The sequence below is a fragment of the Ochotona princeps genome, chromosome 9, assembly GCF_030435755.1.
Source record: "Ochotona princeps isolate mOchPri1 chromosome 9, mOchPri1.hap1, whole genome shotgun sequence".
NCBI classification, from domain to species: Eukaryota; Metazoa; Chordata; class Mammalia; order Lagomorpha; family Ochotonidae; genus Ochotona; species Ochotona princeps.
This window is the reverse complement of record NC_080840.1, coordinates 6,454,317-6,470,167: the sequence shown is the minus strand read 5'-3', so window position 1 is coordinate 6,470,167 and position 15,851 is coordinate 6,454,317. Positions and strand designations below refer to the sequence as shown.

Below are 15,851 nucleotides of genomic sequence, written 5' to 3'. Positions count from 1 at the left end.
AGCGTCTCTTGGCAAAACTTTCATTCAACCTGGAAGCTGTGGCTTTCGAGCGCAGCCGTGGGTGCCACGGGCGCTCGGGGAGGGCTCCCTGTGCGCTGCAGCCTAGAAGGAAGGGTCTTGCACAGGCTGGAGGGAAGCTGTCTCTGTCACCCTCCCTGGAGAGCGTGACGTGACGGTGCTGTCAGGGCTCTGCTGCTGGCACGCTGTGTCCGGGGTTGAGGTGGTCACGGGGCCGGCCTGGGGAGCGTCCTGCTCATCAGTGACCTGCGCAGAAAGGGAGGAAGCAAACGGTGAGATCAGTGGGACTATTCATTCCACACCTCCCGGGGAAGCACTCCCGGCCACTGGTCCAGCCAATGTGGCAGGGGACTCCAAGGATGACAGGCCTTCTGGAGCCTTGGTGTGAGAGTGTGTTCAATGGGCTGTTTCTTTGCAGGTTTACCAAGAGTCTCTGCAGAGCCAGCTGCCCAGCTGTTACCTGTCATGAGGACCCAGGACCTGCAAGTACTCAAGGCACAGAGAAACGGGCCAAGCCTGCATCCCAAAGCAACCAGCATGGGCAGTGCTCAGTGCACTTTCCTGTATCTCTTTCCTGGACTTGGGATTTCTGCAGCAGCAAACGCAAAAATGCTAGGCCCACGGCATGGCTCAGGCCACCAACCACCTCCCCATGGGCTCTGCCTCACTCCACTAGAGAGGAGTTTGAGTTATCCACGTTCTAGTTCTGGTTGATTGAGCTGTGTGGCCGATTTCTTCTGAAAAGTGAGATAATCACTTCCTACTGTGGTACCGCTAAGATAGAAGTGATATAAAAAAGGGACTATCAGGCAATTGCTAAACTTTCATTTTCCTGTGTCAACACAGGAATGAGTGAGTGAGTGGATAGATAAATCCACCTGTGTCTGTTCAGATAATCCCCCAGGCATTACTTCCAGCTAGATGCTGGGAAGAAAATGAGACCTGAAGTGGTTCACTGACGGGTTCAGGTGTGGGAGAAAAGAGGAAGCAAGTGTGCCCACAGAGGCCAAGGATGGAGGCCCACAGAGGCCGAGGATGGAGGCCCCCAGAGGCCAAGGATGGAGGCTCACAGAGGCCAAGGATGGAGGCCCACAGAGGCCGAGGGATGGAGGCCCCCAGAGGCCAAGGATGGAGGCCCACAGAGGCCAAGGATGGAGGCCCACAGAGGCCGAGGATGGAGGCCCACAGAGGCCAAAGATGGAGGCCCACAGACGCCAAGGATGGAGGCCCACAGAGGCCGAGGATGGAGGCCCACAGAGGCCGAGGGATGGAGGCCCCCAGAGGCCAAGGATGGAGGCCCACAGAGGCCAAAGATGGAGGCCCACAGAGGCCAAGGATGGAGGCCCACAGAGGCCGAGGGATGGAGGCTCCCAGAGGCCAAGGATGGAGGCCCACAGAGGCCGAGGATGGAGGCCCACAGAGGCCAAGGATAGATGCCCACAGAGGCCAAGGGATGAGGCCAGGGAAGGGGGATGAGCCTCTGCTCTGGCAGTGGTGCCTAGCTGATGGTCACAGTGGAAAAGCCAGAGTAAGAAGGGAGGACAGTTGCCAAACGCAGCAAGCAGGGACCCCCATGTCCACAGCAGGTGCAGGCCCACCTCCACACTTGGCCAGGGTGCTACCTCCCCTTCTCCAGTGCCTGTGCGTCTATTCAGCTCTTCCCCAGCCTCCATCAACTGCGAAAGATGGAGGGAGACCACCCTCTAGTACAAAGAGCAGCAGCTCAAAACCAGGTTAAATCTGCATTGGCACCCCAGAGGGGTTTGGCACCCAGCCGGCAGTCTCTTCCCAACAGTCCATTGCCGAGCAGGACAAGATTCAGGCTCGTAACAACCCAGCCCGTGTTGGTGAGCTAGTGGTGGCCACATCAGTCTTATCCACTGCCCTCACTTCCCCCAGTGAGGAGCGACCCTGTGGTGGAGCTGGACAACCTCATCTTCACGAGGGGCCTCGAGTTCACCTGCTAGTAGATGGCTCCCATCCGTGACGCATAGGGATTGGTCCAGGGCAGGGTGCAGGCTCAGACACCTGCTGTTGGGATGCCTCTGGATCTTTGGATGTGGGCACAGCACGATGCCAGCCATTTTGCTGGCTTGAGTCAAAGGGGTGAGAGCTGAATGAGGCAAATGGTGCCAAATTCCTGATCAAACCTGCCCGCAGCTCTCTGTCCCCAGACCTTGCATCTTTACACACAAGAAAGCAGCTGTCCTTTCTCTGTGTAAAGCAGATTATCTGTAACCCAAGCACCATGAGTGAGTGTCACATGTTACAGCCGCTCTGGCTTCTGTCCCCACTCCCACCTTCCTGGACAGTGTGCCTCTTGCTAGCTGGGTGGGGCCCAGTATGTGCTGATTCCCACAAGGAAGCCCTGCCCATTCTGGGCTGAGTTAGGGGCCCCTTGGCCTGCAGCCCCCACCTGTACTGTTGACTCCTCTGTCCTCTCCTGGACACCCTGTAATGGATGGCCTGGCTCATGCTGGTTGTGGCCTGGTCACCTGCCACATGCTGCCTGCCCGGTGGAGTTCCCTGTGGTGAGAAAAATGCCAAAATGAATGAGGGAAGGAAAACCCAAGGGCATATGTGAGCCCCGAAGCACGGGCTTGAGAGGTGACGGAGCTTGATTTGCGCTGGGCTGTGCCACCTGCTTGCTGCGTGACGATGCTGTTACTCAGCCTCTTTGAACCGCCCCTTCAGCTGAGCAGTCTGCTCACCAACTCATCAAGATCTGTGCATTTCTCCAATTTACCCACCTTTGCTGTTCCCCGTGCTGTTCCAGGCACTGAGTGAGCAGGCTGGAATACACCACAAAGGGCTCAGGGCAAAGCTTCCGAGGCCTTCACAAGGTCCCAGTGCCTCTGGGAGGCTGGAGTCCAGCACAGCTGGGTAAGGGCACACGAAGAGGACAGCAGTGGGTGAGGCACAGAGCTGGGAGGGCTGGGGGAGGGTTGGGCCACGGAAGCCACTTGGAGGGTCTGAGCAACGGGGTACCACGATCTCACACATTCGTTTTTATAATGAGATGGGCCAGTAGCCCTGCCTTATACTGTTGCCCAAATCCTGGAGCAGAGCTGAGCTCTCCTGAATGGGTGCTGCTGAACCATGTTGGTGTGTTAAGATACTAGGTGAGGGGTGAGGTCCCACAGCATGTCCTGGCCCCACGTTAGACATGAATGGTGCAGGCTGATGCTCAGGGGGTGGGGACCAGGGGGCTAAGGGCAACGGTGAGCAGCACCTGTGGGACCAAGATCCTCTCTTCCCCTCCCTCCCCACCCAGTACCCCTCTATCTGCATCTCAGAGGCCAGGGATCTCGTCTGGATGGCCCTCCAGCACAGGCTCCTGGTGCATTTTCAGCACCAGGAGTGTGGCAAAACAGCAGGTTAAGCTGCTGTCTGTGATGCCAGCACCACAAACAGGTGTTAGCTGACACAGCTGCTCCACTTCCAAGACAGCTCCCTGCTCATGGCATGGGAACAACGGCAGGATGTCCAAAGTGCCTGGGTCCCTGCTGCCCACGTGGGAGACCCGGATGAGGCTCCTGGCTTCAGCCTGGCTTAGCCCTGCCTCTTGCAGCCCTCTGGGGAGTGAGGCAGCGAGTGGAACATCTCTTTCTTTCTCTAACTCTGCCTGCCAAAGAAATAAATTGCGTTTCAAAACAAATGAGCACTCTGAAATTCCTAGGAGAAATTGCAAGGATGCCCTCTCAGCCTCCAGGCCCCAGCAAAGCCACAGTAAGACGACAGCCTGTTCTTGGTACAGGGTGAGGTAGCCTGGCCTGTGGGGGATGCCAAGCTTGGCTCCCACAAGCGGAACCTGGGTGACGACACAGCAGACCAAGGACGTATGCGTGCGGTGCCAGCCTCTGGAGGGAACCAGGGAGAGGCAGGAGGAGGAAAAAGGACGCCTGGCCTTTTCGGTTGAGTGACGGTCACCACTGCGAGGCTGGAGACACCACGAAGCCTGCACCTGTCCCCAAGGCTAACAAGGTGCAGCAGCAGTGAGGCAGATAAAGCTTCTGGGGAATGAGGTGTCAGGGACAATTAATTACCAGGGACCAAGAGAGCTGCCTGAAATCGCCAAGGGATGACACACATAGGGTATGAGCAATTGATACGCACCTGCTGGACTCGGGTTATTGCCCGCCTGGGACAGCCTCCAGCTCATTATAGACAAACCCCTGAGAGTGGGACAAGCCACAGAAGCCAGCCTCTACCCCAGTCCCCAGCCCTGTGGCACTGCCACTACAAGCTGTTGTTCTCTGCTGGCGCTCTGCACCTTGGCCTTATGATCAGCACAAAGCTTATGTGGGAAGCAGGCCACCTGAATCCCTACCTGTACTACTGTGGTGGGTTCCTTCAAAAGACCTAATGACATTGGGCACTGGGACCGGCGCTGTGGCACAGCGAGCTGAACCACTGATGCAGTGCTGGAATCCCATATGAACTCCGGTTCGAATCCTGGCTGCTCCACTTTTGCCCCAGCTCTCTGCTAACGCTTCAATGCTTCTGGGAAAGCGCTGGAGATGGCAAGTGCCCAGGCTCCTGCACCACAGAAAGGCTTTGGCCTAACCCAGCACTGGCCATTGTGGCCATTTGAGGAGGGAAATCCGCACAGGAAGATCTTTCTGTGTCTTGCTCACTCTAACTCTTCTTTTCAAGTTAACAAAAACTAAATTTAAAAAGAAAAAAAGAGGAAGAAGAAGAAATGAAATCAGGGGCCTGGTGTGATGGCTCAATTAGCTAATCCTCCCCTTACAAGAGCTGATACAATATGGTTACTGGTTCATGTCCTGGCTACTCTACTTCCCATCCAGCTCCCTGCTTGTGGCCTGGGAAAGCAGTAGAGAACCGCCCAAAGCCTTGGGACCCTGCACCCATGTGGGAGACCTGGAGGAGGCTCCTGGCTCCTGGCTTTGGATCAACTCAGCACCAGCCATTTCAGCCAGCAGATGGAAGAGCTTTCTTTCTGTCTCTCCTCTGTAAATCTGGCTTTCCAGTACAAATAAAATAAATTTAAAAAACAAATTAAAAATCAGACATCAAGAATATCTTCGAAAATTTCATGGAAATCTATATTATGACAAAGTTCTGTATGAATTTCAACAACCTTCTAATCCCATTTTTCTTTGGTCTCTGAAGTGACCAATCACAGAGCACAGGAAGAAGAGGAAGCACGGGTCTGACACACTGCCTTGTTGCTCTAACCCTTAGGGGCTCTGGGGAGCAAAGGCGGCAGGTGAGGGGCCACCAGCACCTCTGGTCCTGCAGGGCAAGGCTGATCATGCCCTGTGGGGAGGACCAGGGGCGGGCGGCGGCCCTCACGGAGGACCAGGGGCAGGCGGGAGCCCTCACGGAGGACCAGGGGTGGGCAGGGCTCTCACAGAGGACCAGGGGTGTGTGGGAGCCCTCACGGAGGACCAGGGGCTGGACAGGGGTCATCAGGAGGACCGGGGTGGGCGGGGGCCCTCACGGAGGACCGGGGCAGGGGGTCATCACAGCTGGGGGAGGACTGGGGATGCAGAGGGCTCATGAGCACCTAGGAGACAGAGGACAGTATGGAGTCTCTGGGGTGAGACCCATGTGAGTCTGACTTCTCCAGAACATTCATCATAGTGCACCTATAGGTAAACTGAAAACAAATGTGCTTCCCATAACCAGGGGACACTGGGTAAGTCAGTCCACTTTTCTGGGCACTGGGCCTGCATCCCCCAACACAGGGGCAGCCCTGTCTCTTCCATGGGACACAGGTGTGAGGGTCAGGGTAGAAACACTTGCTGACCCATGTCGTGTTAAGGATGCTCAGTGGTGTTTTATACCAGACCAGGGCTCACCAGTGTCACCCATGCTCCTTGTCTGGAGACCCTAACAGCCTCGTCATTTGTCCTGTGCCTGGCTTGCCCAACCCAGAGGGTGCCAACCTCTAACACAGCTTTCATATGGGCACCTTGGAGCAGGTGCACCCAACTCTGCTGAGTTCTCCTCACACCATGCAGCTCCTTAGGGAAGAGCCAACATGCGGAACACAGTCTCCGGCTATGCGATGGAGATGGACACACCAAGCCCATCCTACGGAGGACCTGCGCTCAGGTAGCTGATACCAAGTCACATGGCTACGTAAGGCTAGGGCTCACCCCAAGCCTGCTCTTGGATATTACCCTGTCCTACCTCCCCAATGCTATCAGTGACACCCTCGCTGCTTCATTTTTCTTCCCACTGGGGAGTGCAGTCATGGAGAAGGCCCACGCCCAGATCCAGCACCTGGACCATCTACTCACCAGGGACCTATGTCTCCAAGCAGGTGGTGCTGGGCGTCACCAAGGTTAAGAAGTGTCAGGGTAATTGTAGCATGATGCTGGCAGAGGCCAACTCACCCCTGCCAGGCACACAGCAGTGAGGCTGGGGAACAGCTGCTGGAAGGGCCCCCCGTGGTGGCTGTCTCCAGGCACGGACTTGGCTGGGAGCCACAGCTGGCGTGCGAGCAGCAGGCAGAGAGGGGTGCCCACGGTAGTCCCCGGGGCTCCAGCTCAGTGACAGCGCAAGTGAAGCTGCTGCTGGGGCTATACCGGTCCATTCCCCTAACACCCCAAAGGGGAGGGACTGCTTCAAATCCTCTTCCTCTTTCCTTCTCGCTGTCCCCTTACTGGGCAGAAAATAAAGCTGCTCCCCCAGGACAAAGAGTGGTGCTGGGCAGGACTGTCAAGGAAGAGTCCAGAGGAGGTGGATTAGGCGGGATTAGTTAGGTCACGTGGAGGAGAAGCTGGGCGTGTTTTCCTATCCCCAGCCACATGAAAGGAATTCAAATCTTCTTAGGCCTGACCACTGGGCTTGGAGGGACGGACAGACCTGCAGACATCAAGCCAGGAACGCAAGGGGTTGTGGGTTCACATGCCAAGCCTGGCACTTGCACCACAGGGAGGAAGCATTCCCTGATTGGGGTGGCACAGAGCTCAAGACACTTCCAGCAGTTCAGAGCACCTGATGCCTGAACCATCTGTTTCAGAAGCTTCCACCGTTGGCTGTGGCCCAGCTCCCCGTATCCCCAGGAAGGGGATCAGAGGCAACCTTCCTCATCTGAAACAGGGCGGGGGTGGGGGGGGGCAGAGCACTGGGAGGACCGGATGAAGCTGCCCCCTGCCAGGCACAGCCTGCAGGGTCACCTGCTCTCAGATCTACAGAGAGCACTGGACCCGCACTGCCGGCTGTGTCCGCAGTGGGAACTACACCCTGCATCCTTGGTTGGCACCATTCACTGCCATGTAGGCGCTGGGCACAGGGTACACCCAGGGGGGCTCCCTGTGGACTTCATGGTCCCTTGTGACAACTGTGAGCTGTCTCATCAAGCTGTGTGCACCGGACCAAGGCAGGTTCAAGATGAGAGCTCTCCTTGTGAGTCCATTTCCAGAGACACCGGGAAGCAGCAGCCACAGCATGTCCTGCACGCAAACGAAAAGCAAGGACAGTGCTCCCGAGACCCCCAGAAGGGTCCTCAGCTTGTCCCCATTCTACCAGAGCAACAGCGATAATAACAAACTTCGGAGCCTTATTCCACTGACTGCTTACACACCCAGCCTACAGAAGAGGAAAGTGAGGCCCCGAAAAGTTAAGTCATTTGGCCCAGGGGGTGCATGTTTGATAAGATGGAAGCTAAAGGGAGATTCCAGCTGTCCAGCTCCGGTAGGACACCTTTTCCTGTGTGTGTGTGTGTGCGCGTGGGCACTATGCATCAGGGCACATCAACACGTTTGTGAGACAAAATGGAATTATAAGAAATTTGTTTTGATGCAAAAACACTTGAAATGCATGCACAGATTTCACATAATACACTTTATAAACTTTTAGAAAATGTTCAAAAAAATCTTAGACCAAAGGAAACTGATATTTTAGCCCCTTTTCTATAAACCTTTAGGAGTCCCCAGCCACCTGCCTCTCAGCCTGCTGGGGGTCGCAGCCGGGGTCCCTGATATAGCTTGCCTATTGCCCCACCTGAGAGCGTATCCAGGTGGAAAAGGGGATTTGTATTCCTCCTCAGTCCCACCTGGCCACCAAGTGGTCATACAGGCTTCTCTCCCTCTTCCTGATAGGGCAGTCCAGTCCAGTAGGACAAAGATGAATTGATGGCAGATGCCCTGGTGGCCAGGGCTGGGAGCCTGCCACTTGTCCGAGTCCACAGTCCCTCCTGGGGGCTGCCCATCTGCGTGGGGAGCCCAGAATTCCAAATACGTCCCGTTCAGGCCACTACGCTTTACGCCACACAGGCATTATCTGTCTCCTGCCAGAATGCAGTGTGAGAGGTGGTCCGGAAGTAGCTGTCTCCTGTCGCTGGATCTGAGGGACAAACTGAGAGCGCTTTCTGGCACTCCTGTTGATTCTCTTCGGATCCAGGTAGAAGACCGGAGACTGCTGGGTCAGAAACTACAGACTGCTGTTCGGTGAAAGTGCAGCATTCTCCTGAGGCAGAGTGGGTACAGTGGACGCCCTGTACACCTCCACGCTTCTCCGTGTGCGCCTCCACCTGCTGCAAGACTCAGTTTGCTGTGTACTTAGCATCAAATCCAAGGCTCTCACACACCGTGAGCCCCATCAGCTTTCACGCTATCCCAACAGAGCAGCATGAGCTCTCTGCGCTGCCCACAGTGCCACTTCTTCAGCCAATTAGGGAAGCTGAGTCCAAAACCAGCTCCGGGACCAGAGTCCCCTGAGCCACGGCGTGTACTGCCTCAGTGTTTTCCCCACCTTGCTGGGCTCACCGCTCTTAGGATTAACCGGCACCCAAACATGAAGGGATGCACCTTGCAACAGGGCTGCTGGCTCCACCCTGTGTTCCTGAAAGAGCGGTCCTGCACTGGATTTAACAACCACTTGAAAATTAGGCATTTCCCCACTTGACAGATGGGGAAACTGAGGCCACAGGCAGTCCAGCAATGGCAATTTAGCTCCTCTCACACTTGGTGTTAGGGCCAGGATTCAAATGCAGAGATTTTCAGCATCAGATTATCCGTGACTCTGCTCCGTGGGTCTCCTGCACTGGCGTGCAAGCAGCAGGCGGGGAGGGGTGCCCATGGCAGCCCCCAGGGCTCTGGGGAGCAGCCGGTCTCTGGCTCAGCGACAGGCAACGCAAGTGCCTTGCCCTGTGGACAAGGAATGCAAGGCTCTGATGCCACAACCCCGGGGCTGCCACAGGACACACGGGGATGTCTGCCTTGGGGACAGGGCATCGGCTTGTCCTCAGGTTTCTACAAAATGATGGCGCTCCTCAGCCTCAGCCAGTGCCCCTGTCCTCTCTGGTGACCCGCTGCATATGCCAGCAGTTCTGGGGCAGGCACAAACATGGGGCCCAGGCTGCTTGCTTGATACCTCTGAGCCCGGACTTTTGGGTCTGCCACCAGCTCCCAGGAAGCGGTAGTAGGCTAACGTATAGGCTCGTAAGTGAGGCAGAATCAGATCCCAGATCCCCACAGTGACCATATTGCCTCTTATTATCAACACTTTGTCTCCCGGCTCCTAACTGATCAATTTCATGTCCCAAGTGCAACCTTCCCTAGCAACCCTTCACCGGCTCTCCATCTCCTTCCCTTCTTCCCAGGACTCCTAGGATCCTTGGATAAAATGGAATGAATGGATCTGATTAAGAGAGAGAGAAAGGGAAAGAGAGACCAGCTTTAGTTAGCAAACCTAGGAATATCAGTCTGAACAAGGGCCAGATATTGGGGTAAACACACAGGTTAGAGAGTCGAACGTCTTTGACTACTTGACACGATTGAAACCAAAGCTGAGCCAAGAGCTCTCTGGAGTGTGCCCAAACGAAGACAGCGGTCAGCCTGAACCTGCACTGCCACTGAAGATGTGGTCTGTTTCATTCAGTACTGAGTCCCTGGTGACGTGCCCTGGGCCCCCCGTGGGGGCATGCTCTGTGGATAGGCAGGGACAGCCAATGAGCCTGATCTACCCCCGGCTTGTTGGCCGACCCCTAGCCACCTGCTCCTTGGGGACGGAGAGGGGCATGCTCTGCTGTCCAGATGCTGTGTAAATGCTCCTTAAAACAAGCTCCTGGGGCTCCCCGGCCAGAAGCCAGGCACAATGACTTTCTGATGATTATTTTTCCAGCTGAACGAGATTCAGTTAATGGAAGACTTAATAGGTCCTTCTGGGCCCTGCCGAAAGCGAGCCACTCTGCTACTCCCAGAAATGAGTTGGCTGCATTGGCAGCCCCAGGCCCCAGGTAGGGGAGAGTGAGGACAGGCCCACAGCTCCAGTCTGGAGGCCCCAGGCAGGACCGCCACGGCACTGCCCCCTCTGAAGGCCTCCCTGCACCGAGAGCCAGAGATCTGCTCATCAAAGGGAAGCTTCCAGAAGGCTCTGTCCCCAAGCCCAGCTGTTCTATGCCTCAGAGCCAAGGCTGGCTGCGTTTCAGGCATGCGCGGGAGACACCACCTGTCTGATTTGTCTTCTGAGCCCAGGGAAGGCACAAGGGAAGCTCAAGCCTGCACGGTCACTTGTGGAGTCCAGGATTCCTAACTCCCCACGCTCTTCATGCTGACATCATGCCAGGCACCCACAGGAGCCCCACAGGTGCCAACATTGCCACGGGGTGGACAGAGCAGTCTCAGCATGGTGACTGCCAGGACACAGGCTAGCCCACCTCTGCCGACGACCCGGGCCTCAGGTCAGAAGTTCAGCATCCTGAGTGAGTTACTGCCCTGTCTCTGGTGTTGGAATCCAAGTCTCTACTTGGAAAGTGGGCCTAGAACAAGTGCATGGCCCTGTACTGAGAACTCACAGTCCTGGTTCAAAAGTACATCATGAGAATAAACACAGCACAAGAATAGGAACCAGTTTGAAGTTTAACCCAAGGGGAATTGTGCAAAGAGGATTAAGAAGTAAGACAGGTAGCTTCCTCCTTTCAGATTCAACTGTTCTGCCCCCACTGAATTCTGCCTGACTTCTCTGGATACAAAATATGGAATTCCTGGCACACTCCTACGAGCGTGGGGAGAAGACAGACAGGGGAATATGAGTGAGCAGGAGCTGTGGGTAGAAGGGTGGGGAGCCAAGCAGAGAATCCAACTCAGAGTAGGACACTTTGCCAGGCACACTCCTTTTCTTGGTCTCAGCACACACCAAGCCTGCTCCTGACTGGCTTCCTTCTTTGTGCAGCCCTAGTTTGACCCTGGTTCTGGCCCAGTGCTCTCCTGTGCAGATCATGCCTGTTGCCTTTACTCAGCCTGCTGTCAAGACCCCCTGTGGCTGAATCATGTAGCCACACTCTACAGTGTGCTGAGTCACCTGGCTGCCCCTCACTGTCCTGCCCCCAGCTAAGGGAGGTAATGACCCAGGCGGCAGGTGGGAAGCACTGCAATGCAGCAAGGCCCTCAAGCTCAGGGAGCCACAGCCCATGCTGCTTTGTGCTTGGTGAGAATTGGGGAGTCTTGCATTCCTGGCCTCAGAATCCTCACAGTAAAAGGCAACAAGGGCAATGGCAATATCACACCACCTGGACCACGAATAGTCAGGAATTCTGATGGCTAGGGGGTTAGGCTAGCAACATCGGGTCTTTGGCCTTGTTATCTGAAAATTCTCTCCTAGCAGGCTGTGCATGGCCCTAACTGGGCTGTGTGTGTCCCTAGCTGGGGTGGACATTATCCTCCCTGGGTATGACCCTAGCTGGGCTGTACATGATCCTACCTGGGCTGAGCATGGCCCTGGCTGGGCTGGGCATGGCCCTGGCTGGGCTGTGCATGGTCATGGCTGGGCTGGTCATGGCTGGGCTGGGCTGGGCATGGCCCTGGTTATGCTGGGTATGACCCTAGCTGGGCTGTACATGATCCTAGCTGGGCTGGGCACGGTCCTGGCTGGGCTGGGCACGGTCCTGGCTGGGCTGGGCATGATCTTAGCTGGGATGGGCATGGCCTTGGCTGGGATGGGCATGGTCCTGCCTGGGCTGGGCTGGGCATGGTCTTAGCTGGGCTGGGCTGGGCATGGCCTTGGCTGGGCATGGTCCTGGCTGGGCTGGGCATGGTCTTAGCTGAGCTGGGCTGGGCATGGCCTTGGCTGGGCATGGTCATGGCTGGGCTGGGCTGGGCATGATCTTAGCTGGGATGGGCATGGCCTTGGCTGGGCTGGGCATGGCCTTGGCTGGGATGGGCATGGTCTTAGCTGGGCTGGGCCGGGCATGGCCTTGGCTGGGCATGGTCCTGGCTGGGCTGGGCATGGTCTTAGCTGGGCTGGGCTGGGCATGGCCTTGGCTGGGCATGGTCCTGGCTGGGCTGGGCATGGTCCGGCTGAGCTGAGCAGATCAGCCATCTTCAGGAAAAAGAAAGCAGAACTCTGCCAATAGACTGGCTGAGCCTTTTACAAAAACAACAGACCAAAAATACTACAAAACCACACCGTGCAGAACTGTGGCAGACCAGACCTGGGCAGGATGCGAGGCCAACAGCTCGGGAGGAAGTGCCTGGCCCCTGCTGTGTGGCCCAGCCCTGGTTCCTAGAGAGTTTGGAGCGTTGGAGGGTCTCCCTGGGCAGGTGGACTCTGGCCATCCCACGAGCTCACTCCAGCACTGGTGTGCAGTAGTTTGGGGTTTGTATTGGAGCAGGGGCTGTTCTGCTCAAATCTCACCCTGCCTGCCCTTCTCACTTTTCAGCCCTAGGGGTTCTTCCTCACCCTGAGACAAAGACTGGAGCCACAGGTGTCCCTGCAGAGAGCCCTGCCTGAAGGGGCAAAGAACACCGGGCAGTACAGAGAGCAAGGTGTTCATGCCCAGCTCTGCCACCTACCAGTGCTGTGTGACTTCAGAGGAGATCCTTAACCTCTCTGAGCCTCATTTCTTTACCTATAAAATAAGAAAAAAAAAAAAAAAAAAAAAACTCAGATTTACCACAGGGAGAGAGTGGCAAGATTTGAACAGAGGGCCTGCCATGTGCTCAGCCGGGCAAGGTCAAGTTCATCACTAACATGGTATGCATGGGCCCAGTGTGGGGCAAGAACAGCACAGGCAACTCTGAGAGCTCTGGTCAGCAGCCAGGGACACGAGGGTGCAAAGCCCGTGCCCCAGCCACACTGGGAGTCCAGTGAGCTCTGCTGGGCAACCTCTCACCACTTCCTGCCCTAGTGCCCATGCTGAGTGTGCAGAGCCATCCTAGAGGAGTTGCACTTGACTTGGAGAACTCATAGCAGCGGGGAGGAGGGACTCCCAGTGGCCCTGGGACTGAGGGCTATCGGCCCGAGGCCAAGAAGTGTAAGCAGGGCTTGGGAGAACTGACCAAAGGAGGAAGCTGCCCTCCTCCTCCTCCTGCCTCCGGCACCTGCTGTGTACCCAGCACCAGGGAAAATGGTGCCACAGCAGTTCCGAGGGCAGTGAGGGACCCAGCTCCCCACCTCCTCTGAGGACAGGATGTGGCTGGCCCTGAAGAAGAGCAAGGTTGTTGTCGGGGCCGGTGCACCTGCAGCATGGCCGAGCCTTCAGGGAGGTGACAGGGAAGAAGGTCATCAAGCCAGGCCCTAATCTGAGAGGGGAGACACCCTGGCACCCCAAGAAGGGCTACACAAGGATGCAGTATAAAGCTGGCCTCCAGCAAGCTGGGAAGAGAATCCCAATTGAGGACCAGCTCTGCGGCACCCTGGCCTTGCACGACCAGTCTGCAGGACTGGGGGGAGTGCACTTCTGCTGTTTCCACAGTTGTGCCAGGATGCACGTGGCTCCTAGGAGCACCCCCATCTCACAGAGGAGGAGGCTGAAGCCCAGGGTGGTGATGAGGGATGTGCAGAGCTGAACAACCCCTCCTGGGCAGACAGAGCCAGGCGTCAAACCCGAGTATCCTCTGCAGAGCGCAGGCGTGCACGGCCAGTGACATCATGCCATGAAAAGGCATCAAGCCCCTGCCTACAGGCAGGCGGTGCCTGCAGCTGCACCGAAAGTGGGCTTGCCCATGCCACCTGTTTTGGGCAACAGAGTCTGAGTATTTTTGATGTGTGCCGCCTCTTGCCAGAAGCCGCCCATCTGGCACAAGCATGGCGGAGCCCAGGTATTCAGCATCCTCAGCCAAGAACTTTGACTGATAAAACTCACTGGGCACCTTGCACTGACCCTCGGCTTGCTCACTTGCCAGTCACTGAGCCTCTGGGCTCGCTTGTTGGGCAGCAGCGCCAACAAGCACAGGAGGCCTTTCAACATTTTTCTTTCTTCTCTCCACAACTGTTTGACTTGCCACAACTGGGCAAGGGTCTGGAGGACTGCGTTCCACCCAGGCCCTGGCACCTAGCAGGCAGTGGCCATGCACAGCTGAGCTCCAGTTTCAGCACTGGCAAAACGTGGCTAGCAAGGAGGGATGCCTGGTTCCAAAGCCTGGCACGTGGTGAGGTGTGCTCAAGCTGGCAGTGACCTGGTGATGGTGTGATGACTGGGGCTGCAGGGGGATGGGACAGATCAGAATCAAACACAGCTCTTTCAACACAGCACTTCCTGGCAAGTGCTCCCCAGGCCGCACAGCTGGAGAGGCTGGCACCACACAGAGAGATAAGGTCCCTTCACAGAGGCGGCAGGAAGTAGCTGGGGGAAGGGCTGACTCCACAGCCCCTGTTTGCAATCTTAAAGCAGAGGCCAGAGGGGTGTGCGCAATGGCTCAAGTGGCTAATCCTCCACCTCCAGACACAGCATCCCACACAGGCACCAGTTCTAATCCCGGCTGCTCCACTTCCCGCTCAGCCTGTTTATGGCCTGGGAGAGCATTGGGGAATGGCCCAAAGCTTTGGGATCCTGCACCCACATGGGAGACCCAGAAGAAACTCCTGGCTTTGGATCGGCTCAGCTCCAGCCGGAGTGAACCAGTGGATGGGAGATTTTTCTGTTTCTCCTTCTCTCTGTAAATCTGTCTTTCCAATGAAAATATATAAATCTTCATATAAATTTTAAAAATTAAAGCAGCAGAGGCTAGGACAGGGAGTGCCTGCCTTTTCCAAGGTCACATGGCTTCTGTTTGTCGTTCAAACACAGTCTAATCCTGCTGCCCGAGAGCTGCCGGACCTCACTCCAGCCTCTGTGGTCAGGAAATGAGTCCGGTCCTCCGGCCAGTGCAGGCCTTCTGCAGCTCATGAGCAGAGTCAGCAAAACTCCTGCAATACTTGATTCACTACGAAACCTCTCCCCACTTCCTTTTCTTTTTTTTCCTAATCTTTATTTTATTTTTATTTGAAAGGCAGAGTTATAAAGAGGGAGACAGAGATAGGCCATCCACTGGTTCACTCCTCAAATGGCTGGGACCCAGGAACTTCTGGTTGTCACAGACGGGTACCAACTCCAGGGCCTTGTGATGTCCTCTACTGCTTTCCAGGTCATAAACAGGGAGCTGGATCATTAGTAGGGCAGCCGGGACACAGCCATGCCCATGTGATATGACGGTGCCATAGGCAGGAGCTCAGCTCACTACACCATGTAGCCTGCTCTGGTCCCAATCCCTTGCCTGAGAAACGCAGAGGGCCACCTACACCTCTGGGTCTGGGGAGAGCAGTGAGCAGCAAACTGGGGCATCAATAATGTGGGGCACATAGTGGGCACTGGGAGACCTCCAGCTTTGCTCTTGGGGGCCCTTGTTTGTTGGTCCATTTGCCCCCCAAGCCCTGAGATGGCAGCATAGGAGGCAGTAGCCAGGTGGAGGAACAGGCTCTGACCTCAGACACTTCCTTAGAGGGCAGGGCAGGGCAGAGCATTCGAGGGAGGAGGTGGAGGGCAGCCGGGGCCTAGAAGGGTGCCACAGCAGGGAAGACAGGAAAGGAGAATGCCAGCGTACCGGGGGTATGCTTTTTTCAGATGTATTTATTTATGTTATTTGAAAGACAGGGTT

The 15,851-nt window shown here is 56.2% G+C and overlaps 1 long non-coding RNA gene across 1 annotated transcript in view; it reads right to left on the bottom strand.

Moving 5' to 3' along the window:
• LOC131481130 (uncharacterized) overlaps positions 1–15,851 on the bottom strand; it is a 61,730-nt gene continuing 45,879 nt past the window's right edge. The window contains exons 2-3 of the long non-coding RNA XR_009246047.1: positions 12,789–12,844; positions 1–264 (exon numbers count right to left, since the gene is read on the bottom strand). This is a non-coding gene — a long non-coding RNA (uncharacterized LOC131481130). The remainder of the gene's footprint in view (positions 265–12,788; positions 12,845–15,851) is intronic.